The 25072-nt window shown below is 39.9% G+C and overlaps 1 long non-coding RNA gene across 1 annotated transcript; it reads left to right on the top strand.

Moving 5' to 3' along the window:
• LOC127105447 (uncharacterized) lies at positions 1-1531 on the top strand. The gene is made up of 4 exons (XR_007795001.1): positions 1-149; positions 267-399; positions 492-807; positions 1176-1531. It is a non-coding gene; the product is annotated as an uncharacterized LOC127105447 (long non-coding RNA).
• Positions 1532-25072: the final 23541 nt, after the last annotated feature.

Raw genomic sequence — 25072 nt, 5'->3', positions numbered from 1 at the left:
GTGTTAACCTGAAAATCTTTAGAACATGATACAAATGACGGAGAATCCAACCGACGGAAAGGAAGACTATCACAAAAAGATTGAATAAGTTTGCTGTCTGAGTTTCCAGATGAAGGAACAAGGCTCTCATCATAACTGAATGAATCGAGGTCTGTGCACGAACTGCGATCAATATCTGTAAAGCTAGCAATGAGACCTATCCTTGCCCATTTACCTCGGCACGTACTTCTACTTGTTGATAACTTAGCTGTGTTGTGCTATGACAGGTACTAATGGATGCAGGACTAATCCATGGCCATTTCCTGCAGGATAATGATGGTGTGATGCTGTTGCAAAGCAAGATGACATAAGCTGCGACAACAATAGTGATTAAACTGTCATGGAGTTCCTTGACCAACGGTTAGGGAATTGGTTAGCTAGTTATGAATTTTGTTAATTTGTGGCTTTTGGTCGATGGTTGATTATACTTTTGTAACACGTTTCCGCTGCAGGTTTGAGGTCTGTTAAATGACCGGATTGCGGATTGGTTCAGGTCGGAGAGGCAGATACCTTGGCGCCAGGAAGCTTCCTAAATCAGGCCCGTGACAGATAGGTAGAGCATGCAATGCTTAGAAGTCGTGATGCAGTTGCAAAGAATGCGTAATAGGCCAAGGGTTGCATTTGAAAACATTGAGAAATCCTTTCCAAAACCTCGTCTGCTGCCGCATCAAAATTCCAATTGAGGGAGTTGGACTGAACTTACGCATCAAGATTCAAACAGAAGAGAAGTTCACTGAACCGCTGTTGACAGGATTCGGCAATTGCAGGGTAACTTCAATTTCTGTTTTTTCTCTAAAACATGCTCCAAAATTTTCTCTAATTTTCTCTTGCGAGCTTGACGGTTTCATTAGGCGAACTGGTTGCTGCAACAGCAACAGCAGCTTGAGGTTGGATATTTTCTTGATTGTCGTAGTGAATCTTTGCAGGTTTTGAACGGAGGTTGAGTTGTGAACTGTTTAGAAATTCAATTGTTCATTCGGTTAGAAGTTGAGAAGTGGTTTGATGAACATTTATGCTAGCACAGTACTAGGCTTCTAAATTCACTGCGAATTAACTTCTTTGAACATATGACTTTCTTCTGCTTGAACCTCATGGCAATGTGCTAATGCGTGGTTGTGGCTTGGTTGGTTTTGTAGGTTGGTGGAAGTGAACCTGACATGGGCAATGCTACTTGTGAATGAAGGAATCATGATGGAAGCAAGCTAACATGCATCTTGGAGGATAAATCATGACTCATGGGGAATTCTTTTGGACATTCCATTTGCTTGTTTTTTTTGTTGGATGATGGATTATCATCATGCTGTTGTTGGATTCTTTTTTTTGGAATGAATTATTGGAATGCTTGAATTTAGATTCTTGATGGAGTTTTGATTGTTCATTAAGATTGTATTTGTAGGATTTATGTAATATGATGAACTTGTAAGAAAATGTTGTGAAATGCAATTTGGAACATGACTTTGTAATTTATGGAAATGTTGTAATGCTTGTGTAATGTCATGGTTTTATGATTTATGCGCTTTGAGCGCAAATGTATTTTGGAAATTGGAATGAAATTGGCAAATGCAATGGTTATTGAATGTAATTGGACATGAAAATGTATGTATGAAAATGAGTTTGGAAATGTTTGGAAGCTAAATGTTATGAAATGTGTGTATGTATTATTTTGATTTGGGATGAACTTATGGATGAAAAATAGATCATGTTTGGTTATAAAAAATGGATTTTTTAGAAATAATCCAAGACTAATTTAAATATCAATTTAAATAATAATAACAAATCAGTAAAAACCAAATTAAAATCAAATTAATTCATAATTTGTTAAAATTACTTTGATATCAATTCTAGCATTTATTTGAAAATTAATATCAATTAGAGTTTGAATCATTAGTAAAAATACCAATTAAAATTAAATTGAAATTTGGAATTAAACTTAATTCGAAATTAAAATCAAATTGAAAGTTAAAAAGTCAAATAATTAAAATCCATTTTATAATCAAAAGCACCATGATCAAAAGGCATAGACAATGACCAATGTGTAACAAAAATATGGATTTGGGAATGAATGTATGCAAATGAACCTTAGGCCAAGTGTCAAATAAAAATGAAAAAATGAAAAAAAATTTAGGACCAAAATCAGGGTATGACACACGCCCTTTTGGAGTGTTTTCTTATCGTAGGATGCCATTAGGATTATGAAATGCTCCTGAACCTTTTCAAAGGTGCATGATTTATATATTTTGTGATATGATTGGAACTTTTATCGAGGTATTTATGGATGATTTTTCTGTATTTCATAGTGATTTTGATAAATATCTTGATCACCTTAATGTTGTTTTAAAGAGATGTACTGAAATGAACCTAGTCTTAAACTGGGAAATGCCACTTTATGGTAACCGAAGGTATCGTTTTAGGACATAAACTCTCATCAAAGGGAATCGAGGTTGGTCAAGCCAAAATATAGGTAATTGAAAATTTATCCCCCCCCACAAATAAAGTATTAAAATGTTTTCTATGATATAGCAGTTGTTACCGACGATTCACAAAAGACTTCTCGAATATTGCAAAACCTCTTTGCAAACTCCTAGTGAAAGAAAATGACTTTTAATTTGATGATGATTGTGTAAAATCTTTTCATGTTATTAAAGAAAAGTTAGTTAGTGCACCCGTAATAATTGCTATAATTACTAGAATCAGGGGAATTATACCACCACCGGAAAATAATTACTAGTCGTGGTATTCACATATTTAATTAGTTCGAAAGTTGTCATTTTTAAAAATCATGTAGAATTGAAATATCTCTTCAAAAAAGGAGATTCTAAGTCGAGGTTACTCCGATGGATATTGATGTTACAAGAGTTTGACTTAGAAATAAAAGATAAAAAGGGCATTGAAAATGTGGTAGTTTATCTCCTATCTAGGTTGGAGAATAAGGAAGTGATTTCAGAAGGAAAAGAAAATTACTAAAGAGCTTTTTGATGACCACTTGATGGCAATCAGTGAAAGACCGTGGTTCGCTGATATAGCCAATTACAAAGCTACCACGAATGACCCTAAAGACTACACCTGGTAGCAAAAAAACAATTCTACAAAGAGGATAATCATTATTTATGGGATAAGCCTTATTAATTTAAAATTAGTGTTGAGGGTTTGATTCTCAAGTGTGTAGCAGGTGAGAAGGCTAGAAACATTAAGTGGCACTATCATAGCTCAGCTTATGCAGGCCACCATAGTGGGGAAAGAACTGTAGCCAAAGTATTCAAAACGGTTTTTGGTGGCTAACTCTATTTAAAGATTGTAAGTTGTATGTTCAAGAAAATATAAAATGCCAAAAAATAGGTTACATTACAAAACGAGATTAAATGTCCATTAATGGAATGTTAGAGGTAGAACCCTTCTATTGTCGGGGAATTGACTTCATGGGTCTTTTTCCACCATTTAAATCTCATGTTTACATTCTTGTATGTATGGATTATGCAACCAAATGGGTTAAATCCATTGCATGTGTTGCTAATGATGCCCAAACTATTTCTAACTTTTTGAAAAATAATGTTTTTCCTAGGTTCAGTGTCCCTAAAGTATTGATCAGTGAAGGGGGCACACTTCTACAACAAGTATTTCAAAGTTAAGTTTTCAAAATATAATCCGAAACAAAAAGTATTCGTACCTTATCATCCTCAAACTTGTGGACAAGTAAAAGTATCCAATAGGCAGTTGGAATAGATTATGGAAAAGACAATTTTTACATCCACGAAAGATTGGTCTAAAAAGTTAGATGACGCTCTCTGGGCATACATAACAACTTCCAAAACTCACTTAGTATTTATAGCGGTAAAATTTTTGAGATTAAGCTATTGATTAACTTAACTCATAAAGTAAGAGTCGCCACCACGCTTATATGATTTCCAAGGAAAAGGGAAAAAGTACAAACAAAACCCAAAGAAGTTTTAAAATAAAACTAATAAAAAGAGATACAGGTCCAAGGGTTAATTATGCAAAGGGAAGGTATTAGCACCTTAAACATCCATGGTACTCCATGGGAACCTCTTTGAAAATATGTATGTTTTAGTTTGAAAAAGGTGTTGTTTGCAAAAGATTTGAGAGATGGGAAAAGAAGTATGTTTTTTTCTTAATTTTGTGTTTGCCAAGACTTTTGAAGTATCATGCCTATGTACCAACAAAGTGCAATGGAGGATCAAAACCTCGTAGTTCGAGATAAAAGTAACAAAGATGTATGTTTTGATTCATTTTTAATGAAAATACATTTTGTCATTTTAAGGAGAATACTCAACTAGTCACCCACAAGTATGAGAACTTTGCATCATCATGAGAAGCGCTTCAACTTGGATAAAGATCGACAAGTATATCACTAGCTCTCTTAGATGGAAAAGATTTATCATCAATGCTATGGGGATAGGATAATTATATCTCAACTATGGAAAAGATTTACCTTGGATTTAGTCAATATCTCTAATGGTAACGAATACCCCGCTACAGAAAAGTGGCGACTCTGCTGGGGAATATCATTTGCCTAGTGGGTTTTGCCTACTTTTCATATTTATTGTATTGTTTATATTATCTGTGACATATTCTTGTGCAAATTTGGGATTACTGTACTGTTTGTAATGTATGAATTGTTTGAATATTAATTCCTGGTATGCTTGGTGATCTTCGTGAGATGAGTTCTATACCCGAACTCGAGTGCAGTTAGGATAGGAGAATGGCATAGTCTTGTTGACTTGTGTGGAGTTATTCCTTAGCAAGTTGACTTGCAAGCCCATTCACTTGGTGGAGGTTATGTTGGGATCAATAATGTCACACGAGTAGTCGTGGTTAGGCATTACTTTTTCCAATATATTCCTTAGAAGCCTAGGACCTTAGTTTACCACGCCCATCTTGGCCTATTTTTAGGACGTAGTGCGAAGATCGTTCAAGTTTAAGATTTGATACGATTGTTACGCGATACTACACTTATAAGAGTCTCTCTTGAGAATATTTTTGGAATACGAGTAGTCGTTTATCCGATAATATCCGAAAGATGGGATGATGACTATGGGAACCTCTTGTAGAACATGATTGTCAGGTTTAACCATAGTACACTCCCTTTGGGTGGTTCTTAACCAAGACTCCATGCTCGCGACTCGCAACAAACCCTTGATTCGTGGTTGATCCGTTCTTGTGTATCCTTAATATCAATGGAACTTGGGTGTTGATAAGGTGTAAACCATAATCCACCAAAATGGATGATTGATATTAAGGATGACTTGATCCATCCCATGACCTTTGTGTGGTGTTATTTGCTTGATCCTTGAGTGTGATTGTTGCATCCATGCATTCATGCATTCATACACATCCATATCATCAACAATGAGAAAACTTTCAAGGAACTTAAGAGGTCTATTTGCAAATTTTCAGACATGGATAAGCAAAGAAGGAATACGAAGAAGTACAGTTTCAGACAACCCGACTTGAAAGAGTTAAGGAGTTTGACATCCTATGTATTAGATCCCTTGGAATTCAAGGCTCGTCATGGGAAGCTTCTGTCTATTCTGGCTACTCAAGTGGATGAAGGTCTAATGAGTGTGTTGGTGCAGTTCTATGATCCCTTGTACCGTTGCTTCACTTTTCCGAATTTCCAGCTTTTGCCCATGCTTGAGGAGTATGCTTATCTTATGGGCATACCTATCCTAGACCAGTTGTCGTTCAGTGGCTTGGAGAGAGTTCCTTCTTCTCAAGAGATTGCTGATCTGTTGTGTATAGATGAATCTATTATTGGTGCTCACATGACTACCAAAGGTGGAATTCAAGGTCTCCCGTCTGATTTCTTCATTGATCACGCTACTATGTTTGGGAAGGCCATGAGTGAGGACGCCTTTGAGGCCATATTTGTACTTCTCATCTATGGGCTAGTGTTATTCCCCAACATCGACAAGTTTGTGGATGTGAACGCCATTAGGATTTTCTCTACTCTTAATCCCGTTCCTACTCTGTTGGGTGACACTTATTTCTCTTTGCATATGAGGAATGCAAAGGGAGGTGGTACCATTGTCTGCTGTTTGCCTCTGTTGTACAAGTGGTTTATTTTGCACTTGCCTCAGACGCTCGCCTTCAAGGAGAACAAAGGATGTCTACGGTGGTCCACGAGACTTATGTCTCTCACTAATGATGATATCTTTTGGTACAACCGTGTATATGATGGGGTGCAGATTATCGACTCTTGTGGTGAATTCTCCAATGTACCTCTTCTTGGTACATGCGGTGGAATTAACTACAACCCTATTTTGGCACGTCGTCAGCTTGGGTTCCCCCTAAAGGATAAACCCAATAACATTCTGTTAGAGGGTGTGTTCTTTCAGGAGGGTAAAGATCCCCAAGGCTTGAAGGGCAGGATGATCCGCGCTTGGCGCAAGATCCATAAGAAAGGAAGGAAGGAGCTAGGACCGAAGAACTGTATCACTTTGGAACCCTATACCTCTTGGGTTAGGAGGAGAGCTTCCGAGTACCTCATGCCTTATGAGTATCCAAGACCTACACCTTTGGTTGTGGCTGGGCCTTCAACCCTCCCTAGCCAAGGAGTAGAGGAGTTGAGAGACGAAGACCGTTCGTGTGCTTGGATCCGTGAACGAGAGGAGTTTCTTCAACAGATCAGAGAGAAGGATGCTTTGATAGAGTTCCTTGAGCACCAGGTTATTAATGATCCTGATGACGCATTGACTTCTCTACTTCCTCAGTCTTCCAAGTTTTGGAAGAGGAAGTATGATCGACTTGCCAAAGAGAAGGCAGATATGGAGGCAGCCTATGAGAGGGAGGTGAAGAGGCTTCGTGCAGCTTATCTTCCGGTCTCGAGGGATTTGGACGATTGCTTCTAGGGATCCATAGGATGTTCATTTTCCTTCTCTCTTGTATTGTATTTGGTTACCAAGACTGTACTTCTTTGGCGTAAAAACATTTCCAAATATTAATTGACGTGATATTTCCGTATGTGATAAAAGTTTAATATTTCCAAAATTTGCAAATAAGACTCTAAAGTTCCTCTGATATAAAAATTAAATCATAAGCATTGCATGCATCATGTTTATCTATTCCTAGGGGTTTATATCTTCTTCTTGATTCTAGTCGGGGTTTTCTTACATTGTTTATCTAATATGAGACTGGAATCAAGGGGTAGAATACCCTTTGAAATTGATAAACATGTCATTGCATTTGCATATTCATTAGCATGTCTTGCATAACAGGTACCGCCGCAATGTTCTCATCTTGTTTGGTATTCCATTATTAGGATAGTTGACTCAGGCATTCACCGATACGGTACCCAAAGGAATCGACAGAGAGCAATGGAAGGTTTACAAGCAGAGCTCGCTGAGATGAGGATTCGCATGAATCAGTTCATGGAAGTGGTCCAAGGAGTGGCTCAGGGACAATAATAGATTAGATTGTTGGTAAAGGGGAATCCCCTTACTATTCAACCGGAGGTTGTGGCTGATCCTCCCGCTGGAGAGGCCAATGGACCCAATGGATCGGGGCCTATCCCAATCCCACATGGCAACCTTGGTCAACAACCCATCCATGATGATCAGGAGGATCAATTCCCCCTGCTTCAGGAGGACTTTGGCATGGGCCACGGTATGGACCCTATGTTTCGGAGACTTGAAGAGAGGTTGAAAGCTGTGGAAGGGCAAAATGCTCTTGGTGTGGATGTTGCTGACTTGGGGCTGGTCCCAGGCGTGAGAGTTCCGCCAAAATTCAAAGTCCCCGTGTTTGATAAGTACAATGGCAACTCTTTCCCGAAGACTCATGTACAAGCTTACTTCTACAAGATGATCGCGTATTCTGATGATGAGAAGCTGCTCATGTACTTCTTCCAGGACAGCCTAGCTGGGGCATCCTTGGAGTGGTATATGAGGCTGGACAGAGCCCATATTCGCTGCTGGAGAGACTTGGCTGAGGCCTTTATGAAGCAATATCAGTACAATGCGGATATGGCACCTGACAGGACTCAGCTCCAGAATCTGTCTCTCAAGAGCAACGAGTGCTTCAAAGAGTATGCTCAATGCTGGAGAGAGTTGGCTTCCCGTGTTCAGCCTCCGATGTTGGAAAAAGAGATGGCCAACATGTTTATGAACACACTGCTTGGATCTTATTTGGAGCGTCTGGTGGGTTGCAACGCCGTGAATTTTGCTGATGTGGTCTCTACCGGTGAGAGGGTGGAGAACTACTTAAAGACATGTAAGATCCAAAATGGGGTTGAATCATCTTCGCGGTCAAAGAAGCCGTTCTTAGGAGGACAAAAGAGGAGAGAAGGGGATGCAAATGCCATATCTTCTTATCAGAACAGGGGTAACCGGAGGAATAATTTTCAGAATTACCATCAGCAACCTTATGTTGCAGCTGTGACTATTCTGGCCACAGCACCAGTGCAACAACAACAACCTCAACGTCAACAAAATCAATACCAGCAACAACAGGGTAACATACCTGCTTATCAACAGAGACAGAGGATGATGGATAGGCGTTTCGACACTCTTCCGATGTCGTATGCCCAGTTGCTTCCCAACCTTCAACATTTGCAACTTGTGCAGTTACGCACTTTGGCTCCTCCCGTTGGCAGGCTTCCAGTGGGTTGTGACGCCAACGCTAGGTGTAATTTCCACTATGGGGCACCTGGCCACACTATTGAGAACTGCAAAGCTTTTAAGCACGTAGTTCAAGACCTTATTGATTCAAAGGCCATTAACTTTGCGTCGGCTCCTAATGTTGTCAACAATCCTATGCCGCAGCATGGTAGAGAAAATGTTAACATGGTTGAAAGAGAAGTCAAATTAGTCAAGAAGGTGTTGAAGCTGAAGACTCCACTATTAGAAATCAAAGAATACTTGCTAAAGGCAGATGTTTTCCCCGGCTGTGGGAGCGGTTGTTTGGGTTGTGTTGCACAGAGTGGGGGTTGTGTGAAGCTGCAATAGGGTATCCAAGCCTTGCTTGACGATGGTATCCTCCAAGCTGAAGACTTATCTGCCCAAAGGTCTGTTGAAGGGGCTGTTGAAGGGGTTGTTGAGAATGCAGATGTTGATCCTCTCTTTCTTGAAGATGCTGTTGAAGAATTTACAAATGTTGTTCCTGTTGATTTTGTAATTCCCAATGATGTAATTAATTTTTCTGATGATGTTGCTGATATTCCAAACATGGTGTTTGATTCTGATGTACTTGTTGAACTTGATTCCGATGTTTCAGATGTTTGTACTTCAATAAATAAGATTTCTGAGTATGACTGTGACATTGCCACTATCACAATTTTCTACCCGACCGCTCAGATCAGTGCGCCAATAGCGCAACCGGTACCACCAGTGCAACCGCATCAATCCACTATGACCATCACAACCCCTGGTCCTTTACCTTTCACCAGTGAAAGGGCCATTCCTTGGCATTACGGGGGGAGTGTGTACACGCATGATCATGGAGTGGAGCAGCCACTAAAAGTAGAAGAGGTGCAGGATCAGAAGTCTGAACCTGGAATTGAGATAAAAGATCCCGCAGTGGATAATGTTGGTGGAATCGGGCGATTCACCAGAAGTGGTAGACTGTTCTCACCACCGATTACCCAACCTGATAATGCTGACGCCGCGGCGAAGGCCAAAGACAAGCAAGTTGTGAATGAGGGTACCTCTGCACCACAGGCTGGCTCTGAGCCTGCTTTTGCGAAGGATGTGGATGAACTTTTGAGAATTATAAAGAAAAGCGATTACAAGATAGTCGATCAGTTGATTCAGACGCCATCCAAGATATCTATTCTCTCACTACTGCTGTGTTCGGAGGCACACAGGGAGGCACTCCTGAAGGTTCTTAATGCTGCATATGTGCCTCAGGAGATCTCAGTGAACCAACTAGAAGGGATCGTTGCAAATGTTCATACAAGAAACGGGTTGGGTTTTACTGATTCTGACTTGACGCCAGCTGGACGCGATCATAACAAGGCTTTGCACATCTCGATGGAGTGTAAAGACACTATGCTATCCCATGTTCTGGTGGATATAGGTTCCTCTCTCAATGTGCTACCCAAGAGAGCCCTGTCAAGGTTAGATGTAGAAGGTTTGATCTTGAAGCCTTCCGATCTTGTGGTAAAAGCCTTCGATGGTTCTAAGAGGTCGGTGTTCGGAGAGGTAGAATTGCCAATTCAGATTGGATCACAAACCTTTAACACCGTATTCTATGTGATGGATATCAGTCCTTCGTATAGCTGCTTGTTGGGTCGTCCTTGGATCCATAATGCTGGGGCAGTCTCTTCGACCTTGCATCAGAAGATCAAGTTCCCGGTCAACGGAAGAATTATCACTGTCTGTGGTGAGAAGGATATTCTGGTCAGTAACCTGTCTACGTTCAAGTATGTAGAGGTAGAAGGTGAGATTCATGAGACCCTGTGTCAGGCCTTTGAGGCAGTTCAAGTCAAGGATGCAACTCCAGTGGAAGAGGTGGAAGCAGGTGCCTCTTTGTCATCCTTCAAGCAGGCACAGGCCTTGGTAAATTCAGGTGTTGCTCCCGGTTGGGGACGTCTGGTGGATTTACCTGTAAAGGAAGACAAGTTTGGGATTGGGTATCAGCCGGCATTGACTTCTACAACTTCAACGCCTCAGACTCGTCAGGGGCCGATTACTTTCTCCAGTGCTGGCATCATTCAGTACGGCCAGGTCTCTGCAATCAACAAAGAAGATGGGGATACTGATTGCGACATTGACAACTGGGTGCGTCCAAGGGTCCCGGGTGAAGTTCTCCGCAACTGGTCTTCTGAAGAGATTATCCAAGTCACTCTTCTTAAAGAGTAATTTTATTTGTTTATTCATGCATATTCAAGTCTTACGTTCCGCCCAGGGCGTGATGACTCATTGTAGGGCTCATTTATGTGGATACCTTCATTTTTTATCATAAATAAAGGACGTCTTTTTGCATTCAAATATTTTGTTCACTGTCTTTCTATTTTTGCAGTTTTCAAAAATAAAAAATATATAAAAAAAATAAAATACATTTGGCAATGTTTTGTTTAGTTTCCACTTCTTGTTCACGCTCATAAGCACATACCATTACTCATGCAGATGCACGTCACCGGATCCTATTGATAACAGTTCTGCTATGGCTCGATTCGACTTTGAAAATCCAATCTTTCAAGCTGAAGAAGAGGATGATGAAGATTGTGAACTCCCTGAAGAACTTGCCAGGTTATTAAAACAGGAGGAAAGGGTCATTCAACCGCATCAAGAGTCTGTTGAAGTGATTAATCTCGGCACCGAGGACGCCAAGAGGGAAATCAAGATAGGGGCTGCTTTGGAAGATAATGTGAAGAAGAGGCTGATTGAATTGCTGCAAGAGTATGTTGACATCTTCGCTTGGTCTTATCAGGACATGCCAGGGCTTGACACAGACATTGTGGTACATCGTTTGCCTCTCAAGGAGGATTGTCCTCCGGTCAAGCAGAAGCTCAGAAGAACAAGACCAGAGATGGCCGTCAAGATAAAGGAAGAAGTGCAAAAACAGTTGGATGCAGGGTTTCTAGCTATTACAAATTATCCGCCATGGGTTGCAAATATCGTTCCAGTACCTAAGAAGGATGGAAAGGTACGGATGTGTGTTGACTACCGGGATCTGAACAGAGCTAGTCCTAAAGATGATTTCCCATACCTCACATCGACGTTTTGGTAGATAAAACGGCTCAGTTCTCGGTATTCTCCTTCATGGATGGCTTTTCTGGCTATAACCAAATTAAGATGGCACCAGAAGACATGGAAAAGACAACTTTCATAACCCCATGGGGCACCTTTTGCTACAAGGTGATGCCGTTTGGGCTGAAAAATGTTGGGGCAACATATCAATAAGCTATGGTAACTCTTTTCCATGATATGATTCATCGTGAAATCGAGGTTTATGTTGATGATATGATTGCCAAATCTCAGACGGAAGAAGAACATCTGGTGAATTTGCAGAAACTATTTGAGCGTTTAAGGAAATTCAAGCTGAGGCTTAATCCGAACAAGTGTACTTTCAGGGTGAGATCTGGAAAACTGCTGGGTTTTATTGTTAGTGAAAAAGGGATTGAGGTGGATCCGACCAAAGTGAAAGCGATACAAGAAATGCCTGAGCCAAGAACAGAAAAACAAGTCAGTGGTTTCTTAGGAAGGTTGAACTACATTGCAAGGTTCATCTCTCACCTAACAGCCACGTGTGAGCCAATATTCAAATTGTTAAGGAAAGATCAGGCTATCAGGTGGAATGATGATTGTCAAAGGGCTTTCGAAAAAATAAAAGAGTATTTGCAGAATCCTCCTATCCTTATGCCTTCAGTCCCAGGGAGACTGCTGATTATGTATTTGATAGTACTTGATAATTCCATGGGTTGTGTTCTCCGTCAACACGACGAGACAGGTAGGAAAGAGCATGCCATCTACTACCTGAGTAAAAAATTCATAGATTGCGAGTCGAGATACTCAATGCTTGAAAAGACATGTTGTGCACTTGCATGGGCTGCTAAGCGATTGAGACAATACATGCTGACTCACACGACCTTACTGATCTCCAAAATGGATCCAGTCAAGTATATATTTGAGAAGCCAGCTCTCACCGGAAGGGTAGCTCGTTGGCAAATGGTACTGACAGAGTACGACATCCAGTATACATCCCAGAAAGCCATCAAAGGGAGTATTCTGTCAGACTATCTTGCTCAACAGCCAATTGATGATTATGAGCCGATGAAGTTTGATTTTCCGGATGAGAAATCATGTTCCTCAAGATGAAAAACTGTGAAGAGCCAGTTGTTGAGGAGGGACCTGATCCAGATGAAAAGTGGACTTTAATGTTTGATGGGGCCGTCAATGCCAAAGGAAGTGGAATTGGTGCTGTCATTACCACTCCGAAAGGTGCCCATATGCCTTTCACCGCTCGTCCTACTTTTGAGTGCACCAATAATGAAGCTGAGTATGAAGCCTGTATCTTGGGTATCGAGCAAGCCATTGATTTGAGAATCAAGACTCTGGACATCTTCGGAGATTCAGATCTAGTGATCAATCAAGTGAATGGTGATTGGAATACTCTCCAGCCTAATCTGGTCCCCTACAGAGACTACACGAGAAAGACGGTTGACTTTCTTCACAACAGTAAAGCTATATCATATACCTCGTGACGAGAACCAGATGGCAAATGCTCTTGCTACTCTATCCTCCATGATCAAGGTGATTTGATGGAACCATGTTCCCAGGATTGATGTTATGCGCCTTGATAGGGCCGCGTATGTGTTTGCTGCTGAAGTGGTAGTTGATGACAAGCCCTGGTATCACGACATCAAGTGCTTTCTGAAGAATCAAGAGTACCCTGCAGGGGCATCCAAAAATGATAGAAAGACTTTGAGAAGATTGGCAGGCAGTTTCTTCTTGAACAAAAACGATGTGCTGTATAAGAGGAACTTCGACATGGTTTTGCTCAGATGCGTGGATAGACACGAAGCAGACATGTTAATGCAAGAAGTTCATGAAGGCTCCTTCGATACTCATGCCGGCGGACATGCAATGGCTAAGAAATTGTTGAGAGCGGGTTATTACTGGGTGACCATGGAATCTGATTATTCCAAATATGCTCGGAAGTGTCATAAATGCCAGATTTATGCTGATAAGGTGCATGTGCCGCCAAATCCTCTGAATGTGATGTCTTCGCCATGGCCGTTTGCTACGTGGGGCATTGATATGATTGGAAAGATTGAGCCGACTTCTTCAAATGGGCATTGTTTCATCCTTGTTGCCATCGACTATTTCACCAAGTGGGTCGAAGCAGCGTGATTTGCGAAGGTCACCAGACATGTGGTTGCCCGATTCATCAAGAAATAAATCATTTGTCGTTATAGGATTCCCGAAAGAATCATTACTGATAATGGTTCTAATCTCAATAACAAAATAATGAAAGAGTTATGCAAGCACTTCAACATTCAACATCACAACTCTTCCCCTTATCGTCCTAAGATGAACGGTGCTGTTGAGGCAGCAAATAAGAACATAAAGAAGATTGTGTAGAAGATGGTCGTTACGTACAGAGATTGGCATGAGATGCTACCCTTCGCCTTGCATGAGTACCGTACTTCAGTATGTACATCGACCGGGGCAACCCCTTATTCCCTTGTGTATGGTATGGAAGCAGTTCTACTTGTTGAAGTGGAAATTCCTTCTCTAAGAGTCATGTTGGATGTCAAGTTAGACGAAGCTGAATGGATTCAGACAAGGTTCAATGAGTTGAGTCTTATCGAAGAGAAGCGAATGGCAGCCATTTGTCATGGGCAATTGTATCAGAGTCGGATGAAGAGAGCCTTTGATCAGAAAGTGCGTCCTCGATGCTTCCATGTCGGAGATTTGGTGTTGAAAAGGATCCTTCCTCCTCAGACAGATCACAGGGGCAAGTGGATTCCTAACTATGATGGACCATATATTGTCACCAAGGTTTTTGATGGTGGAGCCTTAATGCTTGCAACTATGGATGATGAAAACTTCACTTCCTCTGTGAACTCAGACGCAGTTAAAAAATACTTCGCATAAAATAGACCCGCTGGACGATAAAAAAAATAGTCCAGGCAAAAAAATGGGCATCCCGGCGAACCAAGAAAATGAAAAAGGTTCGGGCAAAAGTTAGGGATTAAAAAATGAAAATATTGTAAACCCGGTAAGTTGAAAACCTGAAAGGGCAACTTAGGCAAAAATGGGTATCCCGGTGGATTGAAAACCCGAAAGGGCGATCCAGGCAAAAGTTAGGGATTAAGCGAATGACTGCGTTCTGAGTAGTTCTGAATATCATCTCGTGTCGATAATCGGAAACTTCCGAAGGATAGGAAACAATCCAATCACCTTTTTTGGAAAGCTGATCATCTAGAGGATCTTGAAGACGAGCGAATCATAGCAGAATTGGAACCCGATAGAAATCCATTTCACATTGCCATTAGATTAATTTCTGTTTTTATCTGTTGTGCAATTACCTCTTTCCAGGGATTGCTTCCTGATGTAAATACCTATTCAGAGGCCACTCAATCAATAAAATCATGTTATTCAGTACATCTCTGTGTTCATTTTCATTTTACTATTTTGTTTGCAAAAATGACGTCCGAATTTTTGATAAACATTGCATCATGAAACATAAGAGCTTTACAGGTACGTGCTTAATAAACATTGAAAATTGCTGTAAATTTTAAGTGCTTTGGATCATCTATTCAGAACAAGTACACTCGGGGCATTTCCTTAAGGTCCCCATCCAATGATCGCAGATGTTTTTCCTCAACAGTTGGAATTTGGTATCTTATCCCTGCAGAGCTGGTCCGAGCGTTGGATTCTTCAATGCCCAGCAGGCTCTCATTGCTGTACTTCCCCAAGCATTTGTTTCAGATTAACATTCACGAGTAGAGTTGATAGTGTCTGACTGTATATCCCCGACGGAGTTGACAGTGCCAGACTGTATCTTCCCAACAGAAGCGGCTGCTCCTTAGAGTTCGATGCCAGATCGATGATCTCGACGCTAGACCCATGGTCTCTTTCCTTGAAGCAGAATCTCGGTACGGTATCGGTGTTTGCTTCCCCTGCTGAGTCGTCTCTCTCGCAGATTATGGTTGCCAGAACCACTGTCGCTTTCCTCAGCAGCAAGTTTTCAGTGCCATTCTCTCCCCAGTTAGAGTCTCGGTATTTTTGTTATTGCCAGAACACCGTATGGAGGGTCATTTCCCCACAGAGTTCTTTGTGCTGTGTATCTCCAACAGCCTTGCCAGGGTCCAGAAGATGGTGATCATTTCCCCAGTAGAATTCCTTGCCTCAGCTTGGCGTTCTCTCTAATCAAGCATTTCGGATCCCTGCATGTAGAATCATATTGCATTGCATCCTCCCAAATTGCGTAGCATTTCCATTTTCATGGAGCATTACGCCATTTAAAAATTCAAACATACGCATGTAAAGCATAAGACATTCTCGGTATCCCAAGTGATAAGCCAGAAGTTTGTTTCTGTAAGACCCCAATTTTGTCCCTAAGATCCCTCATGGCATCATAACATTGCACTTGCATTGCCTCAAGGATCATTAGCATCTTGGTTCCCCTTGCCTTTGAGTGAGACTCTTGTGAGTGTTTGAGATCACCAAGCATACTTGAATTGTACATTATTTCTTTTCTTATTTTATTTACTAACCAAAAGCACAAAAATATGTCACTAACATCTTTTGTTTGTAGCTTGAGCAATCACAAGGTCCAAAGCTTCTAGGAGATCATTGGTATAAAGACATGGTCAAGAGGAGATGATAGAAAGCATGGTAATGGTTCCCAGAGCTCTCATCCATCAAATATGCCTCCCCAGTACCTCAATTCATCATTTTGATCAAAGCAAGTCAAAGGGCTTGAGGTCTTGTTCTTCAAGAAAATCCTAATTCATCTGTGCACCACAATGTCTTGCTCATGAAGAAACCTCAGCCCATGGTCAAATATAATCAAGGGAAGTTCTTTAAATCTTCATTTCATGTATATTTGAACTTATTTGAGTGTTCTCAATCATCAATTCATCAAGATATGGGTTGTGGACTTGAGAAGTTGATCAGTCAATTCATCTAACTATTTTGAAATGCACTGAGACCTAACTTTTGACGTGTTGGTTAAATGGAGATTATTCCAAAAACAAAAGTGTCCTTAAGGACAATATGAACAACTTTCATGTATATCAAAATTTGATTTGAAGCTTGGAAGGTCATCATCCATTCCAAAACATTATAGGTCATTTAGCTGAAACCCTAATTTTGGGTCAACTTCCCAAGGACATAACTCATTCATTTTTTATGATTTTGAGGTGGGATCAAATGAATTGGAAAGCTTAAGATGTATACTTCAAATTTTATGTTTAGAAAATTTCAAAATCTCAAAGGAAATACATGTGATAATGCAAGACATTATAGGTCCTTTTTGACCAAATGCATTGAAAGTTAAAAAAGTCCAACTTCAAGTGCCCATAACTCTTTCATCAAAAATTCAAATGATGCAAAATTTAAGTCCATTTTGATTGTCTTGAAAATATCTACAACTTTGATGTTGGAAGTGTTTTCATTTGAAGCTTTTATCATCAAAACATAAGGGCTTGAAAGTTGGCCAAATTTACAAACCTTGCATTGACATGTTTTGCACATCACACTTTAAACTCAAATTTCATAAATTTCCACACTTCAAATGGATTTTTGCCCAACATAACAATTATTCCTTACACCAAAACCTTTCCAACCATTACTCACATGATCATGTTTGGATTTTTTCATGGGGACTTTCGAAGAGATGAATGTTTAGGTACAAATGAGGAATTCACTTGAAATCTTGGTACATGAGCAATTGCCTTGCAAGTCACATGTCCAATTTCATTTGGCTGATGCTCATAATTTATTTGGCATTGTTTTTGGGCCTTGTGCATGATCATGCAAGCCCATGCAATGAAGCTCCACATGCCATGCACACGGATTGATCACATTCTCCTTGCCACTTCCTCTATAAATAGATACCTCATTCCATTCATTTCAGACACCTGATTCATCCTGAAATGCTGCAGAATTCTCTCGATAGCCATCACTAAAGAAGCAATCTCATTTTTCTCAAATTTTTCAGATCTAAAATTCAACTTCATCTGGTTGAATTCTTAGATCTTATGCTTCTAAACCTTCATCATTCATCTCATTGAACTTCTGTTTTGGTAAAGCAAACAAAGAATCAAGTCCAATTCTCCATAAATCAAGCTTACTCTTCAACTGGTATTTTCTTCGAATCTCTCATTTCTGTGATCTATTTGCTTGGCCAAAATGTTTTCTGAAGTCCTCACTTGAGAGGCAAGCTAGTGGTAGCTTCAATTTTGCTTTTCCTTGATCTGCATTTTGCATACCTGAATCTTCCACCTCAGATTTCTCCATTTATAGGAATCTTGAGTGTGATTCAAGGTTACAAGGGTGATGTACATCACCCCAGCTTCATTTTGGTGTAAGGATCGTGCATTTTCATTATGGTTTGAAAACCTGCAAAATTGACCGGAATCTGGAGGCTCACCGGTGAAGAAGGTGGCTCCGGTGGCCGCCTGTTGCCAGTTTGAATTCTGGCCATTGGATGTGTTTCCCAGATCGAATCCTGACCATTGCTTGTTATGACTTTTCTCGGGTTTCCATGTAATTGCATTGACCGTGGATCACCATAAGCGTGCGCCTCTGGATCTTTGGATCTGCCAGCTCAATTAATGAGCTCAGATCCAAGGGCTCTCATTTTTTCCAATTTCTAATTTCTGTTTTTATTTTATTAAATTCCATTTTATTTCAAAAATCAATATCTCTTTCATTTTTAATCCAAAAATTATGGGACCAATTGCATTATTTCCCAAATAATTTCTAGTTTTAATTTCTGATTTTTAATATTTTTTATTTTGTCATTTGATATTTTTTGTGAATTTTCTCTTTTCTGGTTATGTTTAATTCATTTTAAATAGTTTTTAATATTCAAAAAATGCAAAAATATTTTCCTAACCTATTTGAATGATGATGGATCTATGAAAAATATTCTCATCAATTTTTAAATTGATTTGAGATTGATTTGAGATTTATTTGAGATTTTAGTTCAATTAGGTTATTTTTATTCTTTTTTAATTGATTAAAAATAGTTTCTGACTTTTAAAAATGCTGAAATTTTTTGTCAAACTTTGTTTGACCTTGTTGAGCTTAGGATAAATTACTTGGACCTTTCAAGGTTGATTTGAAGTGATTTTGAAGTTTGACCTTTCCTTTATTTTTAATTCAAGTTTAATTTTAAATATTAAAAAAATGCCAAAAATAGTTTATTCATTTCTTGACTCCCAATCTTCATCTCACTTCTGCTTTTGATTGTTTGACCTTGACTTTCAATGTTATTGGTCAACATATGAGGATTGGTACATTGTATTTCATTTAATGCACTTTAATTTTGCCATTTCCATTTCTCTTATCCATCTTCTCCTTCTTCTTCTTCTACTTCTTTTCTTCTTGATCAATGAGTTGAAGGTTGATAAGTTAGCATTGGTTAGGGAGATTTAATCTTCCTTGATTCAAATCTAATTTATCTTGATCAATTGATCAAGTGAATGGCTTTGCATTAAGGATAGGTTATCTTCTCAATCATGCAAAAGGCTTAATCCAATACAAGATCAGTTCTCATTTTCTTTTTGGCATGGCAAGTTGTTGTAACTTGGTTCTCTAATCAAGACTTCTAACTTGTGTTGTTGCCTATATTATTATTGACCGGCCTCAGATAGTTGTGACTTTTACATAAGTCCAATTACGATTGCTTAACATAGCGCTAAATTTGCCTTATGGCACACTAACCACTAACACTAACTATTGACAATTGACATTTACTTTATGCAATTTACTATTCTTGCACATATTATCCATTTGCTTTTCTCTTTGCTCACTTGAGCACATGTTTATGTTAATGTCATTTGCCTTTTGCTCACTTGAGCACATAATTGTGTATATATTGTTGTGCTTGTGTTTTGTTTTGAGTGTTGTGGACCAAATGCAAAGAAATGGACTTAGTTTCTAGGACTTCCCCTATGCAAAGAAATGGAGAATTGGACTTAGATTCTAGGACCTTCCTTATGCAAAATTGGAGAAAAAGGATCTTAATGATGAAGATGGATTAGAAGAACTAAATCTCTAAACTCACTCTTGTCCATTCTTGTTTTACTTCATGGAACTTTTGATGTGTGTGCTTTTGTGCTAGGAGTTTCCTTTTGAGCTTAATTGGAGGACCATTGCCATGTTCATCCAAAGTGGAAGATACAAGATACATTGAGGATCTCTTATGAGACTTGTTTGATTGCTTATGCTTTGTGATTGCTTATTCCAAAGGATGAGAGCTACTTGGATCATCAATATGATCTCAAGAGAGAGACTCCATTGTGGTTTTGATTCTTCATCCCTTCTCTTTTTGCTTTACTTAGGACTTAGCCCTTCTTCTTCTTCTCCACTATAACCCAAGCCAAAACTTTTTGTGCAAACATTCAACTATTGTTTTCAAACATTAGAAACCTAAGCCTTATGCTTTTGATTTTCAAACTTTCTTTTCATAACACTTATTTTGAATTGAATCTTTAAGTCAACTTTGACTATTTTGTATATACTTCTAATTGGTAAATATAACCCATTCAAGTGTCTTTTGTGGTTCCAACGGCCACTTTCTTAATAAAAAATCTTTCATAACCTTTAGCTATTAGGTTTGAGTTATCCTTGTGGTAGATATAATACTCACCTATATCCTTAGTGATGGACAATGAGCCTTCCATGCTTATTATAGGGTTAACCCCTCACTAGCATGTTGAAGCTATCCTCACATGGTGGATTTGTGGTTTGGTTGAGTTTTCTCCCTTTGATAACAAAACACCTTAAGGCCTTTGGATCAATCAATTCACCTACTCATTTTTTTGAGATTTTTACCCCGAACTACGAGGTTTTGATCCTAATCTTTTTATAAGATGGTACGTAGGCAATGGGTTTATCCATCCAAACATAAGATGTAAATAAACTTGTATATTCTCTTCTCATCTCTTCAATCATGTTTGCACAAACAAATTTTCACAAAACAAACAACCTTGCAACAAGTATGAAAAGGGCTCCCTAGGAGTACCTAGGATGTTTTGGGTGCCTAACACCTTCCCATTGCATAACCAACCCCCTTACCCAGATCTCTGTTCCTTTTACTAGTTTTTGTTAAAACTATTAGGTTTTTGTTCGCTTTCTAACCATTCCTTTGGATAAATAGAAGTGTGGTGGCGACTCGACTTGTATGATTTACCTTGGATTTAGTCAATATCTCTAATGGTAACGAATACCCCGCTACAGAAAAGTGGCGACTCTGCTTGGGACTCATTTGCCTAGTGGGTTTTGCCAACTTTTCATGCTTGTTGTATTGTATTTGTTTTGTGACATATTTTTGTGTAATTTGGGATTACTGTATTGTATGTAATGATTGATTTGCTTGATATTAATTCCTTGTATGCTTGGTGATCTTTGTGAGATGAGTTCTATACCCGAACTCGAGTGCCCTTAGGATAGGAGAATGGCGTAGTCTTGTTGACTTGTGTGGAGTTATTCCTTAGCAAGTTGACTTGCAAGTCCATTCACTTGGTGGAGGTTTTATTGGGATCAATAATGTCACACAAGTAAGTTGTGGTCAGACATTACTCTTTCCAATATAGACCTTAGAAGCTAAGGACCTTAGTTTACCAATCCCATCTTGGCCTATTTTTAGGATGTAGTGCGAAAGTCGTTCAAACGTAAGATTTGATACGATTGTTACGCGATACTACACTCATAAGAGTCTCTCTTGAGAATATTTTTGGAATACGAGTAGTCGTTTATCCGATAATATCCGAAAGATGGGATGATGACTATGGGAACCTCTTGTAGAACATGTCTGGCAGGTAAACTCTAGTACACTCCCTTTGGGTGGTTCTTAACCTAAACTCCATGCTCGTGACTTACAACAAACCCTTTGATTCATGGTTGATCCGTTCATGTATCCTTAATATCAATGGAACTTGGGTGTAGATAAGGTGTAAACCATAATCCACCAAAATGGATGATTGATATTAAGGATAACATGATCCATCCCATGACCTTTGTTTGGTATGCTTTGCTTGATCCTTGAGTGTGATTGTTGCATTCATGCATTCATGCACTCATTTGCATCCATATCATCAATAATGAAGAAAATTTTCAAGGAACTTAAAGGGTTTATTTGCAAAATTTTCAGACATGGAAAGACAAAGAAGGAATACAAAGAAGTACAACTTCAGACAGCCAGATTTGAAAGAATTAAGGAATCTGACATCCTATGTATTAGATCCTTTGGGTTTCAAAGCTCGTTTTGGGAAGCTTCTTCCTCTTCTGACTACTCAGGTGGATGAAGGGTTGATGAGTGTATTGGTGCAGTTTTATGATCCTTTGTACCGTTGCTTCACGTTTCCGGATTTCCAGCTTTTACCTACGCTTGAGGAGTATGCCTATCTTGTGGGTATACCTATTCTAGATCAGTTGCCATTCAGTGGCTTGGAGAGTATTCCCACTTCTCAAGAGATAGCTGACATATTGCACATAGATGAATCTCTGGTTGGTGCTCATATGACTACCAAAGGTGGAATTCAAGGTCTCCCTTCTGAGTTCCTCATTGTTCAAGCTACTATTAATGGGAAGGCCATGAGTGAGGATGCCTTTGAAGCCATATTTGTATTTCTCATCTATGGATTGGTATTGTTCCCCAACATCGACAAGTTTGTGGATGTGAACGCTATTAGGATCTTCTCTGCTCTTAATCCCGTTCCGACTCTGTTGGGTGATACCTATTTCTCTGTGCATATGAGGAATGCAAAGGGTGGTGGCGCCATTGTGTGTTGTTTGCCTCTGTTGTATAAGTGGTTTATTTCTCACTTACCGCAGACGGTCGCCTTCAAGGAGAACAAGGGATGTCTACGGTGGTCCATAAGACTTATGTCTCTCACTAATGATGATATCTCTTGATATAACCGCTTGTATGATGGTGTGCAGATTATCGACTCTTATGGTGAATTCTCCAATGTACCTCTTCTTGGTACATGTGGTGGGATTAACTACAACCCTGTTTTGGCGAATCGTCAGCATGGGTTCCCCTTAAAGGATAAACCTAATAACATTCTGTTAGAGGGTGTGTTCTTTCAGGAGGGTAAAGATCCCCAAAACTTGAAGGGCAGAATGGTCCGCGCTTGGCGCAAGATTCATAGGAAAGGAAGGAACGAGTTGGGTCCTAAGAATTGTGTCGCTATGGAGCCTTACACTGTTTGGGTTAGGAAGAGGACTTCTGAGTATCTCATGCCTTACGAGTATCCAAGACCTACACCTTTGGTTATGGTTGGACCTTCAACCCTCCCTAACCAAGGAGTATAGGAGTTGAGAGACGAAAACCGATCACGTGCTTGGTTCCGTGAAAGGGAAGAGTTGCTTCAGCAGATCAGAGAGAAGGATGCTTTGATAGAGTTCCTCGAACATCAGGTTATTGATGATCCTGATGATGCATGGACTTCTCTACTTCCTCAGTCGTCCAAGTTTTGGAAGAGGAAATATGATCGACTCGCCAAGGAGAAGGCGGATATGGAGGCAGCCTACGAGAGGGAGGTGAAGAGACTTCGCGCATCCTATCTTCCTGTGTCCCGAGCTTTAGATGATTGTTTCTAGGGATCCATAGGATGATTATTTTCCTTTTCTCTTGTATATGATTGGCAATGCTGTACTTCTTTCCGCTGATATTATTTGATGAGATATTTCCATATATGATAAATGTTTAATATTTCCAAAAATTTGCAAATAAAACCCTAGAGTTCCTTTGAAATAAAAACAAATCATATGCACAAACATTTGCATGCATCATGTGCATAAGCAGGTTTTGTTCCCGGCTTCTTGTCCTGTGGTCTAACTCTGTGTTCTTCATTTATTTTGAAGACAAGCTGACTCACCGGTACTACACTAGAGCCAACATTTCAAGACTGATGGATCACCTAGAACAAGAGAATCGCGAGCTGAAAGAGGAAGTGGCCAGATTAAGTGCCTTGATGGAATCATTCTTGGCTGCCCAGAGCCAGTCCTCTCCGACACCTTCAACTCCTCCCTAGAGGACAGTCATCTCCGAGATCGTCTCCTCAACTGTGCCTACAGCCAGTGCAAATTTTGCTCCAGCGGCCATGCCAGCCGGATTCCCGTGGGGGATGCCTCCTAATTTTATGCCTGAGGGTCCTGCTCCAACCTTTGCTTCTATGCCGGCATCTAGCCCGGTCCTTGCTGTTCCTCCTCCTGTCGTGCATACTATACCCAGAGTAGATGACACCATCTATCATTCTGAGCCATCTGAGGGCCCAAATGTCTATGAGAAAATGGATGCTATGAACGATCAATTTCTTGAGCTTCGTAAGGAATTGAAAACTCTTAGAGGAAAGGATCTTTTCGGCAAGTCTGCTGCCGAACTGTGTTTGGTTCCCAATGTGAAGATCCCTGTGAAATTCAAGGTCCCTGACTTTGAAAAATACAAGGGAAATACTTGTCCTCTCAGCCACCTGGTCATGTACGCCAGGAAGATGTCGACTCAGACCGACAACGATCAGTTACTCATCCACTACTTTCAGGACAATCTGTCCGGTGCCGCTTTGCGTTGGTACATGGGTTTAGACAGTACGAACATCCGATCCTTCAACGACCTTGGCGAGGCCTTCGTCAGACAGTACAAGTACAATATGGATATGGCTCCCGATACGGATCAATTGAGGGCCATGTCCCAGAAGGACAAGGAAACATTTAAAGAATACGCCCAGAGGTGGCGAGAGTTGGCAGCACAGATCGTGCCTCCGCTAGAAGAGAAGGAAATGACCAAGATCTTTCTGAAGACCTTGAGTTTATTCTATTATGAGCGGATGATCGCTAGCGCTCCTTCTGATTTCATCGAGATGGTGAATATGGGGATGCGTCTAGAAGAAGGGGTTAGAGAAGGACGTCTAACCAGAGAAGAAGGCTCTTCCACCAAACGTTATGGGGCGTTTGCAAAGAAGAAAGAGGGAGAGGCACATGCTGTGACCTCCCATGTGAAACCAAGAAGACCCTCAGTGAGGAGGAAGACCATGCATCCCGCCGGTAACCAGCACCAGGTGGCTCATATAACACCTGTTTTCAGAGACAATCAATAGTATCAGCAACATAACAACAATCAGCAACCATGTAACACCCCGATAAAAAAAAAAGAAAAGATAATTATTTAATTTAAGTTAATATTATATTTATTAATTTAATTAAATAATTGAAATTATTGGATTATTATTATTATATTTATTATTGGAATAACAATTATTGGAAAATATAAAAGTTGGAATTTAGAAAAGGTCCCATTTAGTAAAAAGGTTTATTTTTCACGTGAAAAGGAAAAGAGACAGAAAAGTGGAAAAAGGCAAAGAGAGCCAGAGAACAAGAGTTGAAGAGAGGAAGAG

Source organism: Lathyrus oleraceus, chromosome 7 (genome assembly GCF_024323335.1).
Source record: "Lathyrus oleraceus cultivar Zhongwan6 chromosome 7, CAAS_Psat_ZW6_1.0, whole genome shotgun sequence".
In the NCBI taxonomy this organism is placed as follows: domain Eukaryota; kingdom Viridiplantae; phylum Streptophyta; class Magnoliopsida; order Fabales; family Fabaceae; genus Lathyrus; species Lathyrus oleraceus.
The sequence above is the reverse complement of the archived record's forward strand: the minus strand, read 5'-3'. Positions and strand labels throughout refer to the sequence as shown.